The sequence below is a fragment of the Salvelinus alpinus genome, chromosome 8 (assembly GCF_045679555.1).
Source record: "Salvelinus alpinus chromosome 8, SLU_Salpinus.1, whole genome shotgun sequence".
NCBI lineage: Eukaryota > Metazoa > Chordata > Actinopteri > Salmoniformes > Salmonidae > Salvelinus > Salvelinus alpinus.
The window spans coordinates 35,271,423-35,294,858 of NC_092093.1; the positions used below are offsets into that span (position 1 = coordinate 35,271,423).

Consider the following 23,436-nt stretch of genomic DNA (forward strand, 5'->3'; position numbering starts at 1 on the left):
ACTCACTCTCATCAAAACAGCTGGCAACTGTGAAGTAACCAGCATCACACATCATTATGCACCAAATACATCCACAGAGAGGTGGAGCAAGTTCACTCACATAAACACATCTAAATCGTTGGGAAATAGACCTTAAGTCTCAACTCAAGCTATAACTAATATGACACATTTAATTGGTCCAATTCAATAATGAATGTGAATGCAGAGGCAGGACAATAAACCAACAGGCAATGAACCAGTGTGTTTCCTGCACCAGAGCACAGAGATAAAGATGTGATATTCACATCAAACAGATCCCAGAACTGACAACAATTGAGAAGAGAGCGAGACAGAACACTGTGCTCCTGAAAACGTTCCCTACATAGTACACTACTTTTGACCAGAGCCCAACTTTTGACCAGAGCCATTTGGGACACAATCCAGAGACAGAGGCCCTGTGGTCCTGTTCAGTGTGTTCTGGTAGAACAGCCTGGAGACATCATCCATGTGCCCAGTCACACAAAAACAGAGCTGGCCCATTACTAATAATGACAGAAGCCTTTCTTCTCCTCCAATTCAAGCAAATGAAGGAGACAAAATTATGCTCTATAAATGTTTTGATTTTGCTAAGTCAGAGAGTTCAACTAGATTACATGCTTTAAATGGCACAGTTGTGATGAACTATTTCCACTGCCGCTATGAGGATTGTTTAGTCACAACCTCTTTTGTTACTGAGTTTTTCTATAAATAATGGGGCTAATGTGTGACATTGGGATAAATATTTCAAAATGGTTTGAAACACGCAGTTCCACATATGTACTTAGAGGAATAAAAGCCGAGGACTATACATCCTTTCTTAAGCAGGGTTCATACAGACATTGGCAAGTCAAATTCAAGGATTTTCAGGGACTTTTTCAAGCACTTCATTGTAATTTTCAAGGGCCTCAATGTTATACATTGTATAATTAATATAATTGTACATATAAGGCCTAATATATAAGCCCCTGCCCTCCGCTCAAAAAGCATGCAAAAACTATTTAAAACATCTAAAAGTAGCCCATTACCACTAGGAATAACGCATTATTTAGGCCTTGACAATGCATTGATACTCAAATAGTTATTACATTGTAAAATATGTGAGAATGATGTGGACATTGCCTAACTAAATAGATTGGATGCATTAATGACGGATTTTATGTAGCCCATGTGGCCGACACAGGGATACATAATAATGCCATGAATAGCGGTAGCATTAACCTCACCCTTTAATCTCACCATCGCTGTTTTTATAATGAGAAAGTGACCAAAAACCAGGTTCCTTTTTTAACTGAAGGATTTGTATGGAAAGCCAAGTTGAAGCCAATAGATGTTGTCTTCCTTATAATAACCGCACATGGTTTTATCGCAACAGAGTAGCGCAACGCCCTTCAAACAAACTAAAGTGGCCGCATCTCTCACAAAAACGGATACAAAGTGTCATAATTATAAGGAAGCAGGAGAATTTATAAATTGGCAACACTGATTACAAGGACTTTTCAAGCACCAAATTGATGAAATGTCTAATTTTCAAGGTAGGCCTATTCCAGTACTTGAATTTCTGAGCTCCAAATCCAATCACTACGTCATCAGAATGCAACGTATGTTTGTTGCTGTCGAACGCCGAAACCTGAACTAAAGACCTCGGTTTAAAAGCTGACAGTGTTTTTATATACTTTTATTTTATTTTGAATCCTGCGGCTGTTGGGCTAAATTGCTGTGAGCGCTGCTATCTGTCCCGGGATCCTGCCAGTTTCCATACAGGGGGAGAGACGTGAAATCCCAGCTAGCCTAGCTGCCTCCGCAGTCTCAAATGGAGGCCGCTATTGAACGTTTCCAGCGTTGCAAGAGCTGTGTTTACTTTGCTTTGTTCTGGGACAATGTGGACCGCTCTGACTTTCAATGTAGCAACTGCTTGCTTGTGGATGACTATAGGAGCGAAGTAGCTACTCTTAGCAAGCAAGTGGCAAACCTACATAAACTACTGGGGAACACACACCCACCTACTTTTTATTTTTCTTCCACCCCAGTAGCCGGACGCCGCTCTGGTCTCCGTAGTGTCGGCTCTCTACAGCCGACTGGCCATTGCTCAGCCATGGAGGTACGTCACTCGCCGTGGAAGTCGAAGAAGGCATCATCTGGCAATGGGTGTCTCCATCGAGATGTTGAGCCCGAGAACTGACACAGACCAGAAACACCGTTGATCCTCGTACCTGGATCCAGAGGTTCCGGCGCCTTCGTCCTTGGTGGCTTCCCAATCAAGATCGGATCCGGAGGTACCTGCGTCTTCATCCTCGGTTCCTCGTACCTCGGGTTCAGATCCTCGGAGCTCCTGCCTGAGAGACTGGCCCATTCAACATCACCAGCTGTCATCATAGGCAGCTCTATGGTGAGAAACATCTCGTTCCCCAAGGCAAAACCCCTGTACTACCCAGGAGCATGAGTACAGGACATAATAAGGCTGCTTCCGACTGTTCTACCACAGATGCCGGGAGCTGACACTGTCGTAGTCCATGTGGAGTCAAACGACATCAGGAGGGCTAGCTCGGAACATTTGAAAATGGATTTTAAAGAACTGATTTTAGCATTAAAAGACTCCAAAAAACAGCCAATAATTTCAGGTCCAGTACCATCGTTGGGCCGCGGGTGTGAAAGATTCAGCAGACTGCTGGCATTACACATCTGGCTAAAAGACTAGCTCTGCTGGAGTCACTTTTATTGATAACTTTGACACCTGGAAACAGAAGATACTCTACAGGAATGACAGAGTCCATCCAAATAATCCTGGCTACTGGACTCTATCCAAGCATTTCAAGGCTGCGTTGAAACAATGACTGGTCAATGACTGACAATGAGTCGTCATAATGCTGCATCAAATGTACATTATATTAGGGTCATTGGCAAACACAATGTAAGTAATTTCATTTATGTACCCCTAATTGCACTGAATACATCTGTTTATCCTACAGCTATTGTAAGCAGTAATCATGAGCCTATAAACCAGAGCTACACTGTTAGCACTGAGGTTGTGTGCAATAGCAGGAAGACCACTTTATGCAGCTCACCCTGTACTATCAGCTCCCATATAAATAACATGAGTAAGTCTAGCTCTGATAAGCTTCCCAGTAAAGCATTAAAAACAATCAAGCAACCCAGAAAAGTGCTAAAAATAGCCCATATTAACATATGTAGCCTAAGAAACAAGGTCCATGAAGTCAATAACTTGCTTGTAACAGATGACATTCATATTCTCACTATCTCTGAAACTCACTTAGATAATACCTTTGATGATACAGTGGTAGTAATACATGGTTATAACATCTACCGAAAAGACAGAAATGCCAACGGAGGCAGTGTTGCGGTCTATATTCAGAACCACATTCCTGTAAAGCTTAGAGATGATCTAATGTTAAATACTGCTGAAGTAATATGCCTACAGGTTCATCTCCCTCACCTAAAGCCCATTCTTGTTGGAAGCTGCTTTAGACCACCAAGTGCTAACAGTCAGTATCTGGATAATATGTGTGAAATGCATGATAATGTATGTGATATCAACAGAGACGTATATTTTCTGAGTGATTTAAATATTGACTGGCTATCATCAAGCTGCCCATTCAGGAAAAAACTTCAAACTGTAACCAGTGCCTGCAACCTGGATCAGGTTGTCAGTAAACCTACCAGGGTAGTTACAAACAGCACAGGAATTAAATCATCAACATGTATTGATCACATCTTTACTAATTCAGCAGATATTTGCTTTAAAGCAGTATCCAAATCCATAGGACGTAGTGATCACAATATAATAGCCATATCTAGGAAAACCAAAGTTCCAAAGGCTGGGCCTAATATAGTGTATAAGAGGTCATACAATAAGTTTTGTAGTGATTCATATGTTGATGATGCAAAGAATATTTGCTGGTCTGTGGTGTGTAATGAGGAGCAACCAGACGCTGCACCTGACGCATTTAAGAAACGACTTATTCCAGTTACTAATAAGCACACACCCATTAAGAAAATGACTTGTAAAAACTGTTACATCCCCTTGGATTGATGAGTAATTTAAAAATTGTATGGTTGAGAGGGATGAGGCAAAAGGTATGGCACTTAAGTCTGGCAGCCCAACTGATTGGCAAACGTACTGCAAATTAAGAAATCATATGACTAAACAAAATAAAAAGAAGAAGAAACTAAGATCATTTATATAAAGAATGATAGTAAAAATCTTTGGGGCACCTTAAATTACATTTTGGGGAAAAAAGCCAACTCGGCTCCTTCATTCATTGAATCAGACTGCTCATTCATCACAAAGCCCACTGATATTGCAAACGACTTTAATTACTTTTTCATTGGCAAGATAAGCAAACTTAGGGATGACATGCCAGCAACAAACGCTGACACTACACATTCAAGTATATCAGACCAAATTATGAAAGACAAGAATTGTACTTTTGAATTCCATCAAGGCAGCGTGGAAGATGTGAAAAAAGTATTGTTGTCTATCAACAATGACAAGCCACCGGGTTCTGACAATCTGGATAGAAAATTACTCAGGATAATAGCAGACGATATTGCCACATCTTCAATTTATGCCTACTAGAGATCGTGTGCCCTCAGGCCTGGAGGGAAGCTACAGTAAAGTCGACCAATCAGCCTGTTACCAACCCTTAGAAAACTTATGGGAAAAATGGTACAACACAATTTCACAGTAAACAAATTGACAACAGAATTTCAGCATGCTTATAGGGAAGGACACTCAACAAGCACAGCACTTACACTAATGACTGATGATTGGCTGAGAGAAATTGATGATAAAATGATTGTGGGGGCTGTCTTGTTAGACTTCAGTGCAGCTTTTGACATTATCGATCATAGTCTGCTGCTGGAAAAACGTATGTGTTATGGCTTTACTATAATGTGGATAAAGAGTTACTTGTCTAACAGAACACAGAGGATGTTCTTTAATGGAAGCCTCTCAAATATAGTCCAGTTAGAATCAGGAATTCCCCAGGGTAGCTGTTTAGGCCCCTTGCTTTATTAAATTTTTACTAACGACATGCCACTGACTTTGAGTAAAGCCAGAGTGTCTATGTATACGGATGACTCAACACTATATACGTCAGCTACTACAGCGACTGAAATGACTGGAATACTCAACAAAGAGCTGTAGTTAGTTTCAGAGTGGGTGGCAAGGAATAAGTTAACCGTAAATATTTCTAAAACTAAAAGCATTGTATTTGGAACAAAACACTCACTAAATCCTAAACCTCAACTAAATCTTGTAATAAATCATGTGGAAATTGAGCAAGTTGAGATGACTAAACTGCTTGGTGTAACCCTAGATTGTAAACTGTCATGGTCAAAACATATTGATGCAGTAGTAGCTAAGATGGGGAGAAGTCTGTCTATAATAAAGTGATGCTCTGCGTTCTTAACAACACTATCAACAAGGCAGGGCCTACAGGCCCTAGTTTTGTCGCACCTTGACTACTGTTCAGTCCTGTGGTCAGGTGCCACAAAAAAGGACTTAGGAAAATTGCAATTGGCTCAGAACAGGGCAGCACGGCTGGCCCTTGAATATACAAAGAGAGCTAATATTAATAACATGCATGTCAATCTCTCCTGGCTGAAAGTGGAGGAGAGACTGACTTCGTCACTACTTTTTTATGAGAGGTATTGACATGTTGAATGCATCGAGCTGTCTGTCTAAACTACTGGCACACAGCTCGGACACCCATGCATACCCCACAAGACAAGAGGTCTCTTCACAGTCCCCAAGTCCAGAACAGACTATGGGAGGCACACAGTACTACATAGAGCCATGACTACATGGAGCAGTAAAATTAGATTGTAAAAACAGATTTTAAAAAACACCTTATGGAACAGCGGGGACTGTGAAGCAACACAAACATTGTTACAGACACATGCATACACACACGCACACACACACACAATAACATACGCACTATACATACACATGGATTTAGTACTGTAGATATGTGGTAGTGCTGGAGTAGGGAACTGCTTTGGCAGCAGCTAATGGAGATCCATAATAAATACAAATACAAATTTCAAGTTCAAGTAGGCTACTTCAAACCCCTTTTATTGTTTAAAATTGCAGGTGTAACATGGAAACCGAAATGTATTTGTCATGTTATTTCATTACCAGATCATGTTGTGAAGAAGCCCACTAAACTATGTAATTTGTTGTCACTATATCCAGAATAATTCATAGGAATAGAGTTAAATCTATCCAACCCAATTGTGCACAGTACTTCTCACGAGACCATGCTGTAAATCGATCAGGCAACAACAGATGACGTCAACATCAATTCGTTAGTGATATTGGATCCAATGTGGATCCAGGCACAACTGTCTTCACTTTTCTCCTAGACCCACATGACTAATGTTCCTAGTCCATTGACCTACTGTACTGCTTGCTCATAAATGGAAACAGGACAATCATTATTTAAGTGCACAATATAGCCTTTCTCTAACAATGCTAAATAAACGTGACTCGAGAGTTGTCTTTCCAAATATCCCTGTTTAAAATTGCACCCTATAACCTATATAGGGCCCATAGGGCTCTGGTCAAAAGTAGTGCACTATGTAGGGAATAGGGTGCCATTTGGGACGAAGCTGCAGCAAGGGAAGGGATGCTTGAAAACCACTCCATTAGCAGGAAAAGCATGCTCTCTAATTATTATGCTGTTTTCTATGCTGATATACTGCTGGTGTTGCTGAGGAGGGCTATTTTGGGGCTCAGCTGAACGAATACAAACTGAAGGGAAGGTGTGCTGATTTGAAATGAGGTCATAGTGGGCTAATTCGAAAAAGAGAAAATGCTTTGAATTGAGTAATGACACTGATTTTAGGGGAAAACACACAGTAGTGATTTGAGGTGGAGAATACAGACTGATTTAAGTAGTGGAAAATACTACCCAAGGTCAAGGGAAGAGGGGGGGACAGAGTGCACAGAGTCTCACTATAGGATATACTTCTCCAAGTTCCTGAAGCAACAGACACTAAAAAGGTAGCTAGGCTATAATAATACCTTTGAATGCACACACAGCATGTTGAACGTATCAAATGAGACACCAAAATATTCTGCACATTCCTTGCGAACACCTTTTTTCCAGCACTTGGGCTGTTGTTGCATCGCATGCGCCATCACAACAGCTGTTCATCACTTGACCATTATTCTGAAAATTCCTTCTTGGATCAGATGATCTTGTGAAAATAGCACGGCGTAACTAATCAGCTGGACACCAAATGCGCATCCCAACAACTATTATTCATAACTATTGAAGAACCACGTTAATGACAGTATCAATTTAGGTTTTAAGTATCAATGTAAGGTGACTCTTTCGGTTAGAAGCATTTGATTTTGCAATCGCATTCATTCATTTTGGATTTGTGTGCCCATAAAAACTGTTTTCACCTCATAACATAAGGAGAGGGTTAAACATAAGGGCTAAAAATAGGTTTTAGCCTCCCGAGTGGCGCAGTGGTCTAAGGTACTGCATCACAGTGCTAGCTGTGACACTAGATTCTGGGTTCGAGTCCAGGCTCTGTCGCAGCCGGCCACGACCGGGAGACCCATGGGGCGGAGCACAATTGGCCCAGTGCTGTCCGGTTTAGGGGAGGGTTTGGCCGGCAGGGATGTTCTTGTGTACGGTGTTTCCTCTGACACATTGATGTGGCTGGCTTCCGGGTGAAGTGGGCATTGTGTCAAGAAGCTTGGTTGGGTTGTGTTTCGGAGGACGCACGGCTCTCGACCTTCGCCTCTCCCGAGACCGTACGGGAGTTACAACGATGAGACAAGACTGCAACTACCCATTTGGATACCACAAAATTGTGAAGAAAAAGGGGTAAAAGTAAAAAATAAATAAGTTTGAAATCAACTTGTGAATTTGATTGAATATAGCTATGTTTCCCCCTTATATCTGAATGTAATGACATGAAAAAAAATAGCTGATTATTATCAATGACATCAACAGCTGTAACAAGTTGTCCAGTGTAGGAAATCCTCACTGTTACCCTAGTTTATAGAAAGACCCTACTCCCCAATTCCATGACTTAGTTAATTAACCCCATTTGTTATGGTTTCACTCTTTAGCAATAGCTAGATTTCCATCAAATTGGCTACAGATTTTCATGAGAATATTCTCAAATCTGCATAAAATGAAATATGTGCATTTTCCCACCAGAGATGTGTTTCCATCAAATTGACTTGATGTGGATAAAAGGCTGTGCGTGATGGAAATACAAATACAATTTTGCCATTCAATTCCCATGTACCGAACAAAAAGTTAATTGGATTTCCATTGCATTTTCAACTCTACTGATGGTTTAGTCACAAGAAATGTTGCGTTATATAGCGAATGTGCCCACTCTGATATTGGCACGTACGCTCTAGCCAAAAGCTTGACGCGAGTATAGCTGATGATGAAATTATTATGGACAAAAGAGCGAGATTATTTTTACTTGTCAAACTGCACCCAATCATCGATCATCATGTCACCACATAAAAAGACCCTCGATATTTATTGGAAAGGAGCATCAAGCTAAAAAGAGTGCACTTTCACCACCCTGTGAAGTTCATCATACCTTATTTCACCTGTAGCCTAAGAAACTGCATGCTTTCCCGAGTCATAGTGGGAGGACAACACAATATATCAAGTTCACTTATTATATAAATATTTGCACATAAAAGCGTTTCCACCGCCATTTCTCGCATAATTCATTTTACAGACACAAAAAGATCCCACCTTGTCCAGCGTTTTTTGGTTTCGTCGACATTTGGAAAGTTTACCGACAAATTTGCTGCTCCATTAGGCCTGTCATAACATTTCTTATCCGACATGTACTTTACTTGCATAAAAAGGTTGGATGGAAACCTGGTTATAGTCCTTCTCTTAACAAGTAGCATTTTTAAAAGTGTGGTGGTTCTACTGGTTAATGTCAGGTTACAATTTTGTGTTTAACTTTGTTTTGTTAGTAAAAAAAAAAAACTCTAACCACAATCCACCTCAAGTGGTTGGAATCTTTGGAACTGAGAGATTACATACAGTGTACCCTGCAAAATAACCTTATCAACATATAATAATTCAGTAATGCAAAGTGTCTCTTACAACTAAGCTCTAATGGTGGTGGATTCAACATATCATTTGCAGCGTCAAACTCAGTCGATGCATGCAATTTAACCCCTAAACTGGAAAGTCCACCATGTGAAATGAAGGATTGCATTGAAAACTAAGGAGTTATAGGAGAGCTGCTTTACCAAGGGGGGCGGGGTTCAACTGAGTCTCTTCCTGACAGCCAGGCAGCCACACACAGGCCAAGGTGGGGGAGGGTAAAATCCAGATGCTCTTTCTCTTCCTGAGGCAGACCTGCTGCACTGGGCAAAATGTAATGCATCCTTATAGTCTACTTACTACTCTCATAGAGATAAGGCCACATGACTATAACAAACTATATCAAACCAATCAATAAAAATGTAGTGTCCACCTGGTAGGGTATTTGTGATGTAATATTTCACCTACTTTCATCTACTTTACGGTGTAGCTATTACTGAGCGAACTATGAACATGCTCTGGTGCTAAAATTAACAAAATGCGGTGACTGACAGAAAGGAAGGTAAGCCAACATGACTTCCTAGGTTAAATTGCCTCTGTACTGTTGACCCAAACAACAAGCACTTGTACTCAAGCCTAGTGTTGCATGGTATCCTGAAACATCGGTACTTTTTTGATTCTAGAGCATGAAAAACTGTTTGGTACTAGAATTTTTGTTACTATCGGCACTTCTGTCAATAATGTCTCACCTCGTCTACTGATTGTGAGAGGAACCAAGTCTTTCTATCAACGCAGCCGATGTCCCCTTATAGCACAAGAGTGCCTGCTCCGTGACTACTCCACTTACTCATTGCTAGCTCTAGCCTGTCCTGAGGAACCACTGCACTCACTCGGAGTCTGGGCTGAATCACCACTTATGCTGCACAGAAGTTAAAGGGATACTTCAGGATTTTGGCAATGAAGCCCTTAATCGAGTCTACTTGCCCAGAGTCAGATGAACTCATGGATACCATTTTTATGTCTCTGCATTCAGTATGAAGGCGATTAAGAGGTAGTATCTGGAAGTTAATGGTATCTACCAGCATGCTAGCAGTTACAATAGACTTACAGTCATTGTGCTAACGCTAGTTAACAATTGCACTAAAGCTAGTTAGCAACTTCTTTCAAACTGCGCACAGAGACATAAAAAAGGTATGGACGAGTTCATCTGACTCCGGGGAAGAAGATAAAGGGCTTCATTGCCAAAATCCTGAAGTATCCCTTTAACACACTTGAATAATGCAACACAGCATGTAGAAATGTTGAAACTGTTAATTACCGTTCGCAAAACAATGTCCATTACAGGCTAGAACACTTTACAATGCAAGAGATACCAGTAGCTTCCAGCTTTGTAGGCTAGCTTACCATGCTAGTTTACAGCTAAAGCTAACATCAATTGATTACCCTAGTACCTTATTTATGATAATATGCAAACCATAATGTAAAATATGGCTGATATCAAAGCTGATTGTCACCGAAAACGAATTCACTTCGTGTCCCCCGCCTCATGTCTCTCCCAGTCAAGGGCTGCGGTCCAATCGTGTTTATTTTTACCTCCTCGGCCCTCGCGCTAGCCACTTTCCCTCGGGGGAATCCCTGTTGAAACCGGATGCAGTGAGATTGCAATCTTAAGTGGCGGTCCAATTAACAAAAGTAGCCCCCTCGGCCCATGATTTAGCTTAAAGTAGCGAGTGAACAACTTTGATAACTTGCAGGGTTGATATTACCCATAATTCAATGCAAACTGTAGTCAAATGTCAAATTTAATCAACTTGCAGTATTTTGGGGCATTTGAGACAAAATGACCACGCTAGCTTGCTAGGTGGCTAGCTAAAAATATATACATAGATGACATTGATTTAGCTGTGGCAAATGTGAATAAAACGCTCAAAATGGCAGACTCATAGTGAGGATCCTATAAAACATAGCTCGCTAGCTAGCGTCATAAACATATTTTTGGCAATTCTGAAATTTTATTGGAATAAATGACCAAACTATAAAACTAGCTAGCCGGCTATGGGTAACTGTAGCTAGCTACCTGACAGGAGTGCTAGCTATGCTAGGTATGTTACATCAACAGCTTCAAGTTGATTGTTTTTAGGCTCAACTTCAAGATTTCCATCAAGGACGTTGCCTCTCCGATCATCACTCTCCCTCGTTTGGTTCACTTGGATGTGACGATGTAAAACGTCATTCATGGGCTGAGGGTTTAGGGCCGAGGGCTGTCTACTTCACGTTTGGACCGCAGTGAAAGATCATCTTTGCTCGAGCCTTGAACTGTCTGTGTGTGAATGATGTCATGGGTCTTAAAGAGACAGCGCATACTTCTATAAAATAAGAGATTGCTTCTTCTGTGCAAATGTTGTTGATCAATACAATAAAATAAGTCCCAAATGGACGGGAAACAGATTGCTTTTCATACGTAGCACCATGAAATCAGCCAAAACAAGCTCAATATCTCAATGGTCAAGTGCGAGTGTTAGTTCACAAAAGTTTTATTTTTTAAATATTTCAAATATTTCAAAAATATAAATATTGATTCATTAATGCACGCATAAAAACATCTAAAATGTAATGAGCTCAAAATCTCAAAATGTCTGGATCAAGTGCCATTCTGCGACTTTGGCTAAAATGCCTTCTTTTTTTGCTGCAGTATCATTTTGGTATCGAGTAACTTGATGGTATCGAGTATTGTGATATTAAACCTGCTATCGGTATCAAAGTCTAAATTCATGACAACACGACTCAAGCCAACACACTCATACAGTTATCCTTCCCCCTACCTAGTGAAAAACATTGTCTCTCACTGACTAGTAAGAGGTTGCTGTGCAAATGACTAACCTCAAAACAGGTTTTTCAGGAGAGAGCATTCATGTCTTGGCAATAATCGGAACTGACTATTAGTGCATGAAATAAAAAAGCACACTTTGGTTCCATAACATCTACCTACAGATGTAGGATCTTAATTTGATCACCCTGATGTTGCAGGAAATGTCCTGCATAGCAGGAAATGTAAACGTGTAGTGTATTTGAGGTTTAAAAGGGATTCTAACGTTTGTAATTTCCACATAGAAAATGTCAGACTTGATTTGTATGTATCATAAATGTCCATTCATTATAATCGACACAATAATTCACATTTCCTCTTGCTGCAAGATTATTTACCTTGTCCAATTTGTGTGTTTGTAAACAGCACATTTGTAAACCACAACTATGCAGGGAGACAATACTTTGACTGCAAGCTTGCAAACAATATCAAACAAGTAACTTCATTCTAATTCACTAACTCAACACTCTATAGCCTAAATGTTTACTCTCCCTTCATTCACACTCAGCAGCTTGTGAGGACGGCTCGAACACATGGAGCGCCAGCCATTCCCACGAGCCCGTCCGCCACAATTAAGGTGCCACCAACCTCCTGTGTGACACAGAGTCATTGAAGAAATACCCTCACCCCACTGACCAAAGAATGGCTAATCAGCAGGCCTTTCCCAGCAAGCAACATATTTGCCCAGCTAAAGACACACATGGTTTCAGTTAGGGGTCTGCACCTATAAACAGTTGGCCATGGCAGCTTATTGGTCAGGAAGTTCAATGTTTACTGCAAGTCAAGACAGGCACAAGCTGCTAACGAATGATACTCTACCCCCAACACCAACACAATCATTGAAGACCAATAGAGAAGTGATTCTAGAAAGCCTAGTAGTCCTTCAAATGGACTGCACTTGGCCCTTTACAATCAGGCTATTGACAAATCACGGTTGTTGAAAGTTCAATATTTGAACATTGTAGTAACAGGAATACCACAAACGAACAGTCACACATTGAGTTTTAATACATGGAATATCTGGAATATCACCAAATTATTTGGAATAGATTTAAAGCTGCATTATGTAACTTTTTGGGCGACCTGACCAAAATCACATAGAAATCTGAGTTATAGTTCTGTCATTCAAATTGAAAGCGAGTCTACGGTTGTGTCTACACTTGACACTTACATGCGACTTCTGATATCAGAATACGAAGCTCGCAATGAAAAGATGGTTCTAGATGCACAGAAGTCGCTTTGTGGTCTGATTGTGTTCAGATCTGGTTGACCACTTCAGGTGGTCAGGGATGCATTGTGTGCGGATTTCTCCTCAGTCTGGACGCATTCAGGCTACCGAAATCGCATACAGTGGGCGACGTCATCGGCACTCCTCCCACAAGTCTTCAGAAAACGTGTGTTCTGGGACCGAGAGGGACCTTTTCATTATAACATTGGAGAAAATACGCTCCTAGTTTGTGGTGTTAGCTGGCTTCATAAGTGCTAGCCGGCCAGCTAATATTTAGAGCAATCATTTTTTGTTTGGCTAGAGTTATGCCCCCTTTAGCTTTGCTTGCTGGCTAGTTACAGCGGATAGCTGGCTACTTAGCTACAGTAGTTAGCTACTGCCATTAGTTGTTGCTGTGTTATTATCATATTTAGCCTATTCCCCAGTTTGTAGAATGCATACTGGCATTTGAATATAGCGACTCAATGTGGACATGGTGGACACATTTAAATGTAAATGTAGACGCGTGACTTGTTCGGAATTCCATGATCAGAACTCCATTATCATAATACAAAATCTGCAAGAACTATCAAGTCTAGACACGGTCTAAGAAGCGGAAGATCTGTTCTATGTGCGCTATTTCTATACTTCCCCATTCTTAAGTTTAGTTTTTGTGTCTTTTACTTTTGGTTTTGTACACCAGCTTCAAACAGCTGAAAATACAATATATATATATTTTTTTCAATATATTTGACAGTGATTTAGATGGCGCTGTAGGACTATTTTCCATTGTTTGTGTTATTTGTTAACATCTCCCCTTCACGTGAGATCGCGATCACCTCTAGCTTGTGGATTCAGCCAATCAGACTGTCCCCATGCACCCCACACTCTGCCCACTCTGACCACTGATCACGTATCCTGTCATTGATCAGATGCTCTTAGCTAGCCCAGCACTGGCCAGTCAGGTCCGTTGCATGCTCTCTCAAGCGTATAAGTATTGCCTGGGCCTGAACGGTTTAATTCCGTTCCATGAGTGTGGGTGGACATATGTGCATGGGAAGCCGGACTACAAAGTAAGTTGTTGTTGTTTAGCTTGCCTTTGTATATCTCTATGTAGCTATTGCTATGTTATATGCTGAAATTGTTATTAGTATTGGCTGTTATTTATTATCTCTAGCGTAATTTCTATGTGTAACATCTCATTCCAAAATCATGGGCATTAATATGTAGTTGGTCCCCCCCTTTGCTGTTATAATAGCCTCCACTCTTCTGGGAAGGTTTTCCACTAGATGTTGGAACATTGCTGGGGGGATTTGCATCTATTCAGCCACAAGAGCATTAGTGAGGTTGGGCACTGACGTTGGGTGATTAGGCCTGGCTCGTAGTCGGCGTTCCAATTCATCTCAAAAGTGTTTGATGGGGTTGAGATCAGGGCTCTGTGCAGGCCAGTCAAGTTCTTCCACACCGATCTCAACAAACCATTTCTGTATGGACCTTGCATTGTGCACAGGGGCCTTGTCATGCTGAAACAGGAAAGGGTCTTTCCCAAACTGTTGCCACAAAGTTGGAAGCACAGAATCATCTAGAATGTCATTGTATGCTGTATCATTAAGATTTCCCTTAACTGGAACTAAGGGGCTTAGCCAAAAACATGAAAAACAGCCCCAGACCATTATTCCCCCTCCACCAAACTGTACAGTTGGCACTAAGCATTGGGGCAGGTAGCGTTCTCCTGGCATCTGCCAAACCCAGATTCGTCCGTCGGACTGCCAGATGAGGAAGCGAGATTCATCACTCCAGAGAATGCATTTCCACTGCTCCAGAGTCAAATAGCGGCGAGCTTTACACCACTCCAGCCGACGCTTGGTTTTGCGAATGGTGATCTTAGGCTTGTGTGTGCGGCTGTTTGGCCATGGAAACCCATTTCATGAAGCTCCCGACGAACAGTCCTTGTGCTGACGTTGCTTCCAAGGCAGTTTGGAACTCGGTAGTGAGTGTTGCAACCGAGGACAGTCGATCTGCGCTACGCAGTCCCGTTCCATGAGCTTGTGTGGCCTACCACTTCGCGGGTGAGCCCTTGTTGCTCCTAGACATTTCCACTTCACAATAGCTGCACTTACAGTTGACCAGAGCAGCTCTAGTCGGGCAGAAATTTGACAAACTGACTTGTTGGAAAGGTGACATCCTATGAGGGTGCCACGTTGAATGTCACTGAGCTCTTCAGTAAGGCCATTCAATTGCCAATGTTCATCTATGGAGATTGCATGGCTGTGTGCTCGATTTTTATACACCTGTCAGCAATGGGTGTGGCTAAAATAGCAAAATCCGGCCTCCCAAGTGGCGCAGTGGTCTAAGGCACTGTATCGCAGTGCTTGAGGCTTCACTACAGACCCGGGTTTGATCCCAGGCTGTGTCACAACCGGCCGTGACCAGGAGTCTCATAGGGCGGCGCACAATTTGCCCAGCGTCGTCCGGGTTAGGGGAGGGTTTGGCCGTAGGGGCTTTACTTGGCTCATCACGTTCTAGCAACTCCTTGTGGCAGGCCGGGCGCCTGCAGGCTGACTCTGGTCGTCAGTTGAACGATTTTTCATCCGACACATTGGTGCGGCTGGCTTCCGGTTTAAGCGGGCGGGTGTTAAGAAGCACACTTTGGAGGGTCTTGTTTCGGAAGACGCATGACTCGACCGTCGTCTCTCCCGAGCCTGTTGGGGAATTGCAGCGATAAGTCTAGATCGAAATTGTGGAGAAAAAGAGTGTAAAATACAAAAACATTTAAGCGATAAATTAGTTGAACATTAAACAGCAGAAAATGTAATTTTTCTAAATCCAAAAATGGAAGTGGGCTTAGTTGGTACATGTGCATAATAGGTACGCTTACCCTAATACCTAGTTATTAGATACAGTCCTTAACTATTGTGCTATTGCAGTTCTGTTCCATTTCTATTCACTGTTGTAGACCATTTGATATGCATATACATTTTGCTTTATTCATTCCATTCCATGTGTATATTCATTATTCCTTTCATGTCTATTACACAACCATCCCCATGTACATCTCCTTATTCCCCCCTAGCTGGGTCACTCTTTTTCATCTGTAATGTCAATTTCTATGCATAATATGGGTCACATCATTAAAAGTACCAGAGAGACTACTCTGGAAATGTGGTGTGTTTGAAGTAGGGCTGTCAAAGGATTAAAATAATTCATTGCGATTAATCGCATGAATTTCTGTAGTTAATCATGATTAAATAAATGTTTTAATTTTCTCAAATCTGGCCCTAAAGAAAGATTTCATTTAAAAAGCAGTGCATTGGGCCTCCCGAGTGGCGCAGCGGTCTAAGGCACTGCATCGCAACATGTGGCTGCGTCACTAGTGATCCTGGTTCGCGCCGGGCGCATGCACGCTGACACGGTCGCCAGGTGTATGGTGTTTCCTCCAACACATTGGTGCGGCTGGCTTCCGGGTTAAGCAAGCATTGTGTCAGGAAGCAGTGTGGCTTGGCGGGGTCGTGTTTCGGAGGACACGCGGCTCTCGACCTTCGCCTCTCCCGAGTTCATACGGGAGTTGCAGCGATGGGACAAGACTGTAACTACCAATTTGGGAGAAAAAATAAATATAATAAAAGAAATATTGAGCATTGAGTTACAGGCATAGTATGCTTTGATTGTAAGGCACGGAAACACAAAATAATCTGAATCAGAAACAAAATGATCCCAATGTTTAGGCAGACCAACCCTCTCTTATCAATGTTCTTGAAGTGTATCACTTGCTCGCAGGCACACACACACACGTGCACACACACGCACACTGTTAAAGCTTAATTCAGCCAGGCATTCTAAATTAGTGTTCTCACAATTTCTGATTGGAGGGTTGAGTAAAGGAAAAGAGAACTGTCTCTATGGATACAAAGAACAAAGAGCACTTAAAGTGGAACTGACAGTGTTTTAACTACTTTTCAGATATGAAACAGACAATCATAATATCAGTCACAAAGATCAAATTCCCAGTTTATGCTACAAAACCAACTTTATAAGACGTTTTAAAAATAGGTTTTATTTGACTCAACATTCTAATGAGGTACAAAGGCATTGTTGGCAGAATAGATGGATACAGTTCAATGCATGATTAATATTATTCACCAATACATTTCTTGGTAGTCCAAAAAATATTGCTATCAGGTTGTAAATCACAGCTGGCCAGGTACACTGTTTGCTGCCTCCATTCGGGATGCACTGTTTCAGTTTCAATGACTCAATATGTTGGACAATAACGGATGAACGTAACTAAGGCTGGGAATGTCAACACAATCAAACTAGCAAGGGCAATGATCACAAGTAAGTCATAATGTGGCTAATAGGCTAGCGTATCAACAGTGCATTCGGAAAGAATTCAGACCCCTTGACAATTTTCCACATTTTGTTACGTTACAGCCTTATTCTAAAATTGATGAAATAAAACATTTTCCTCATCAATCTACACACAATAACCCATAATGACAAAGCGAAAACAGGTTTTAGATTTTTTTTCACATGTATTAATAATAAAAAACAGAAATACCTTATTTACATAAGTATTCAGAACCTTTAAGGTCTCCATCAGGCCTCCATCATTCTTAAATGGAAGAAGTTTGGAACCACCAAGACTCTTCCTAGAGCTGGCCCCCCTGGACAAACTGAGCAATCGGGGGAGAAGGGCCTTGGTCAGGGAGGTGACCAAGAACCCGATGGTCACACTGACAGAGCTCCAGAGTTCCTCTGTGGAGATGAGAAAACCTTCCAGAAGAACAACCATCTCCACCAATCAGGTCTTTATGGGAGAGTGGCCAGACGGAAGCCACTCCTCAGTAAAAGGCACATGACAGCCTACTTGGAGTATGCAAAAAGGCACTTAAAGACTCTCAAATCATGAGAAACAAATATTCTCTGGTCTGATGAAACCAAGATTGAATGCTTTGTCCTGAATGCCAAGAGTCACGTCTGTAGGAAACCTGGCACCATCCCTACAGTGAAGCATGGTGGTGGCAGCATCATGCTAAGGGGATGTTTTTCAGCGGCAGGGAAACTAGTCAGGATCAAGGGAAAGATGAACGGAGCAAAGTACTGAGAGATCCTTGATGAAAACTTGCTCCAGAGTGCTCAGGTCCTCAGACTGGGGCAAAGGTTTACCTTTCAACAGGACAACGACCCTAAGCATACAGCCAAGACAACGCAGTAGTGGCTTCGGGACAAGTTGTTGAATGTCCTTGAGTGGACCAGCCAGAAAAAAACACGGGGCCTAACGTTAGCTAGATAGCTAACTAGCCGCTAGGAGGATGTCATGTCATGTCATTGGAGGAGTGGTTGAGTGACTGACTTTTTCCCCTCATATTGTTTTTCGGTGGCTATACACAGCTAGAGATGCAGATGTCATTTGGTTTGCTAGCAAGAACTTGAACGACTGTTATTCAGTTAGCATATCTCTTGCATTCGCATATTCCCTCTGGCTATCTACTCCGATTTCAGAGCACTCTCGTCCGAGTGTGCCAAAGCGCAGAATAACTGATGAATTTATGCAAGACAGTAAATGTAGGCAAAACAATAGTTAGTCACGAATGCTCTAGATAATATGTTAACAGCCTAGCTAACCGGCTCTGCTAGGGCAAGTAAAATGGTCAGAGTGAGGTGTTCTCTCATTTGTGTCTGGAAGCAGCTAGCTAGCAAGCTACAATTTCCCATCGTTTATCAGTGCAATTTTGACGGCCAACTACAAGCTGAAAATGTTTTAGAGGGTTTATCTAGTGTTCCTTCAGTATATTTTAGCTCATCTTGTGCTGGCTAGCATTAATTGTTCTTGTTGTTGTTGATGTGCATAACTGAGGGAGACAGAGCCTACCTTTTCATGGTTGTTTGATCAATAGTTCCCAAATGTAAGAGGACTCCCGTGGTATTTACACATTTGCAAAAATCCTTTCAGGTGTATTTTGTGGCTTTTGGCGAATGCGTCCTAATGACCTAAAGTCGCGCTGTTGCAACTTCCCGTAAACACATAGGAGGCTGAAGAAATTTGGCTTGGCCCCTAAGACCCTCACAAACTTTTACAGATGCACAATTGAGAGCATCCTGTTGGGCTGTATCACCGTCTGGTACGGCAACTGCACCGCCCGCAACCGCAGGGCTCTCCAGATGGTGGTGCGGTCTACTCAACGCATCACCGGGGGCAAACTACCTGCCTTTCAAAACACCTACAGCACCCAATGTCCCAGGAAGGCCCAAAAGATCAAAGACACCAACCACCCGAGCCATGGCCTGTTCACCCCGCTACCATCCAGAAAGCGATGTCAGTACAGGTGCATCAAAGCTGGGACTGAGAGACTGAAAAACAGCTTATATCTCAAGGCCATCAGACAGTTAAATAGCCATCACTAGCCGGCTACCACCTGGTTACTCAACCCTGCACCTTAGAGGCTGCTGCCCTATATGCATAGACATGGAATCACTGGTCACTTTAATAATGGAACATTAGTCACTTTAATAATGTTTACATACAGCTTTACTCATTTCATATGTATATACTGTATTCTATTATACTGTATTTTAGTCAATGCCACTCCGACATTGCTCGTCTTAATATTATTTTACTTTTAGATTTGTGTGTATTGTTGTGAATTGTTAGATACTACTGCACCGTTGGAGCTAGGAACTCAAGCACTTCGCTACACCCGCAATAACATCTGCTAAATATGTGTTTGTGACCAATAAATTTGATTTGAAAGTGAATAATGGCAAGCCTGTGTGGCAATGGCTTGTTTGCATAAAGGCCTACTGTAGCTCTGATCGACCATGGTGCACCGGTCTGCGTAGACTCCGGTCCTGGACAAGATATATGTTTTTATTACGTTTTATTTACTGCAGTGTCTATTACTTGTCCAAACGCACGGCCGTGTTCCCACTCCATATTGATATAGAATTTTCACAAATGCTTTATTATATGTAATTCCCAAACATTCTACAAATTTATGAAAACGTGAAAATGATCTAAGTGATCGCTTGTCAGAAAATGTTTAAGAAAGTGTCATATTCTTCCTGGGGGTGTATTTGAACAGATTTTAATACGATTTCAGGTTGGTAAAATGCTGTAATTTCCACTTTAAACCTATCCAACAATGTTATGAATTCCACAGAAGACAATAACAATAGGTCAGCCAGGTCTGAGTTCATGTAGGCTAATACAGCTGTTAAATCTAGCCTAGCTAGGCTACTTCAACATGAACTAGTCACAAGCTGCTACAACAAGAATTTGGATAAAAATCTTTTGACCTGAGAACTAGAAAGAAAACACTAGCTAAATGGAAAGGATGTCCTGTTCTGAATAAAATCATTGAGGGAAGTTTGAGTTATATCAAGAGGCACTCAGTCATGGATTTGTAAACATGATTTTGCTTAGCTAGCTCGCTAACATTAGCGTAACTAGCTACTTCAGTACAAAATTATGTTTTTGCTGTTATTTATTTTTTACATTTAACCTTTATTTAACCAGGTAGGCTAGTTGAGAACAAGTTCTCATTTACAACTAATATGAATATCTCAAAAGTATCCTTTTTGATTTTACTACTTTTTTTTGTTGTTGTTGAAAACAATATACTCTTCAAACTAGGACTGTCAAAGTATTACATTTTTAATGCAGTAAAATGTTGTTTGACACAGTTAATCGCATCTTCTTTTCTTTCTTCACCACAGCCAGAAAGTCAAAATTGGCTATATCGTAAAAAATCATGAAACAACTTTTTGCTTTTTGGTCTTAATTTAACGGTTAGGCATAAGATTAGCAGTGTGGTTAAGGTTAGGGTTAGGTTTCAAATCAGATTGTAAGAAGAGAAATGGTAGAAATAGGTGGGTTTATGACTTTGTGGCTGTGGTAACTAGTGACGACCCGGTGGCAGCGACCCGTTGTTAGCTCTGTCTGTCTCAAAACTCCCCTATGCGTGCAGCTTTAAGCAACAATTCTGAAGAAAAATGTACAGAAAGTTTAACTATAAACACTTTCCCAGACTTTTCTTTAAATAGGGGTGGCATGTAGCCTACTGGTTAGAGCATTGGGCCAGTAACCGAAAGGTTGCTGGATCGAATCCCTGAGCTGACAAGGTAAAAATCTGTCATTCTGCCTCTGAACAAGGCAGTTCCCACTGTTCCCCGGTAGGCCGTCATTGTAAATACGCATTTGTTCTTAACTGACTTACCTAGTTAAATAAAGGTAAAAAAATATATATTTTTGGGGTTGAATAAATTAATTGTATTTCAGAATCTAGACATACTCCAAATTTGAGAGAACACTATAAGGAGTATAAAGACACCAAGATGTTGTCTGTATCATGTACGGTTCACAGAACATACGGTCTTACATGAGGTATGTATAGGTCTAAAAAGGGCCTAAAATTGTTTCTGATAGAAATTATACCAATTAAGATTCTATGTGAGAATTGCCAGAACAACCTGAGATACCCAAAATATTTGCAAGCTGTCCTGGCATGGAATCACCCTATAATTGTATCAAAATGTACAAACAAGGTTAGTAATGTGTCAAACCCACCCCTACACATGCTCCCCTGCACCTATACATATGAGAGCTGTCAAACCTTTCATCCTGAAGGGACATTTAAATGTATAGCTAGGTCAAGTCTGCTCAGATGATCAAACTAACTAACATTCACTAAAATGATCTGTATCACATAAGTAAGCAAACAAACAAATATAAATCCAACAGAAAAACATACACATTAACATATAGCCGAATTGAGAGAAAGTATAAAACCATATTTCATATACGTTCTATAGAAGGGAAGGTGAGAGTACAGGACAGGCTACTTTTAGTTTAATTGCGTTTGACTCATCAAGGTAATTCGATTCGTGCATCAATACAATTCATATCATGTAGACTAGTCTACAGGAGACTTTTGATTAGCCTACTTATCATAGGTTGGGCCTGTGCTATGCCATTCGGTACTCCTAGTTAATACGTCTCTAGGCAATATTTGGTGAAGGCCCATCAATGCAACGAAAGGAAATACAGTCCATGATAATTGCAAAGCAGTGTTTTATGTGTAAGACGTTCAGATGCTGGGACCAATTGTAACACAAAGTGTTACTTTTTCGAAGCATCGAACGTCACCGTAAATGACCAGTAAAACTATCGCGACTTGCGAGCTGCTATGTTAGTTACCAAGCTAACTAACTTTTTGACAAGCGTAAAATTATTTCAAGGTTCTTTGAAGTTACAACACATGATATAATCATATTGGCGTAGTAATTTAGTTGTGCACTCAGAACACCATGGATGACGAGGTTTTTCAAGAAACCTCAATGGAAAAATGTAACGTTAGCTACAGTGTAGCCTATAAGCTACAAAACATGCACGTCAGCTTTAAAATGTACGGTGGAACTATAAATGCAATGTACACAGCTAAATGTTATTACAAATGTGTAATAACACATTCATGCTGGACACAACAAATCGCACATAGACTAAATAGCTCGCGAGATTGCCTACACCAGTTGCAGTCAAACACTTTTTCACACTTGAAAAGCCGACAGCAGAACGTTTTTTCTTCGTTTTCCTTTTACCAGAGGGATGTGGAGTCGCACACGTATTTCGAGCATGTTAATTGGGAAAGTTAGACCGAATTTTCATCTACAGTAACTAAACTACAACTTCAAACCACTTCTGGGCCTATTCTGAGGCATTCGCTTACCGTCTCCGCCGCCGCTCCCCGGGCCACCTTCAACACCCGAGACACAGCCACCGAATCTCCACAGGGCCGTGGTGCTGAAAGAAGAGCGGAGGGGGGGGGGGGGGGGGACTTCGTGAACGAAGTTTCTACGGCACTCAGGCCTTCTCTGTTTTGACTCGAGTGGGGGGTTACTACAGCCCCCCGCTGTTTCAGAGACACGGGAATTATTTTGACAGCTCTTCTTCTTTACCTCCTTTACTCCCACCTTATTTTCTCTTTTCTTTTCTTACGTCCAACAGATACAAATCAAAATACTGTCACAGAATATGGCGGCTGCATAAGCGAGCGCCTATCGCGAGACTATTTTTTCTCCTAGGGGAAAGTTTTGTTAGGGGAGAGGAAGTGTGATTGCTAAATGCTCTGAAGAAGCAGACGCAGACAGAATGAAACGTTTGTGGTAACTGGTAATATTATTTGAAAGGAAACTGTCAACAGACGTGTGGAAGAAATACAGGTGGGGTGGTAGAGTGTGCTTGTTAGGTCTATGTCTAATAATCTCAACTACTGAGA

At 41.4% G+C, this 23,436-nt stretch overlaps 1 protein-coding gene across 10 annotated transcripts in view; it reads right to left on the reverse strand.

Annotated features, from left to right (window-relative positions):
* Positions 1–23,184, reverse strand: part of LOC139583040 (TGF-beta-activated kinase 1 and MAP3K7-binding protein 2-like) — a 73,060-nt gene extending 49,876 nt beyond the window's left edge. For 5 of the 10 annotated variants that reach the window (XM_071413719.1, XM_071413724.1, XM_071413722.1 and 2 more), the window contains exon 1: positions 22,888–23,184. The gene's annotated coding sequence lies outside the window, so the exon portion shown is untranslated. The remainder of the gene's footprint in view (positions 1–22,887) is intronic. The other 5 variants (XM_071413729.1, XM_071413727.1, XM_071413725.1 and 2 more) reach the window with 2 other exon arrangements.
* Positions 23,185–23,436: the final 252 nt, after the last annotated feature.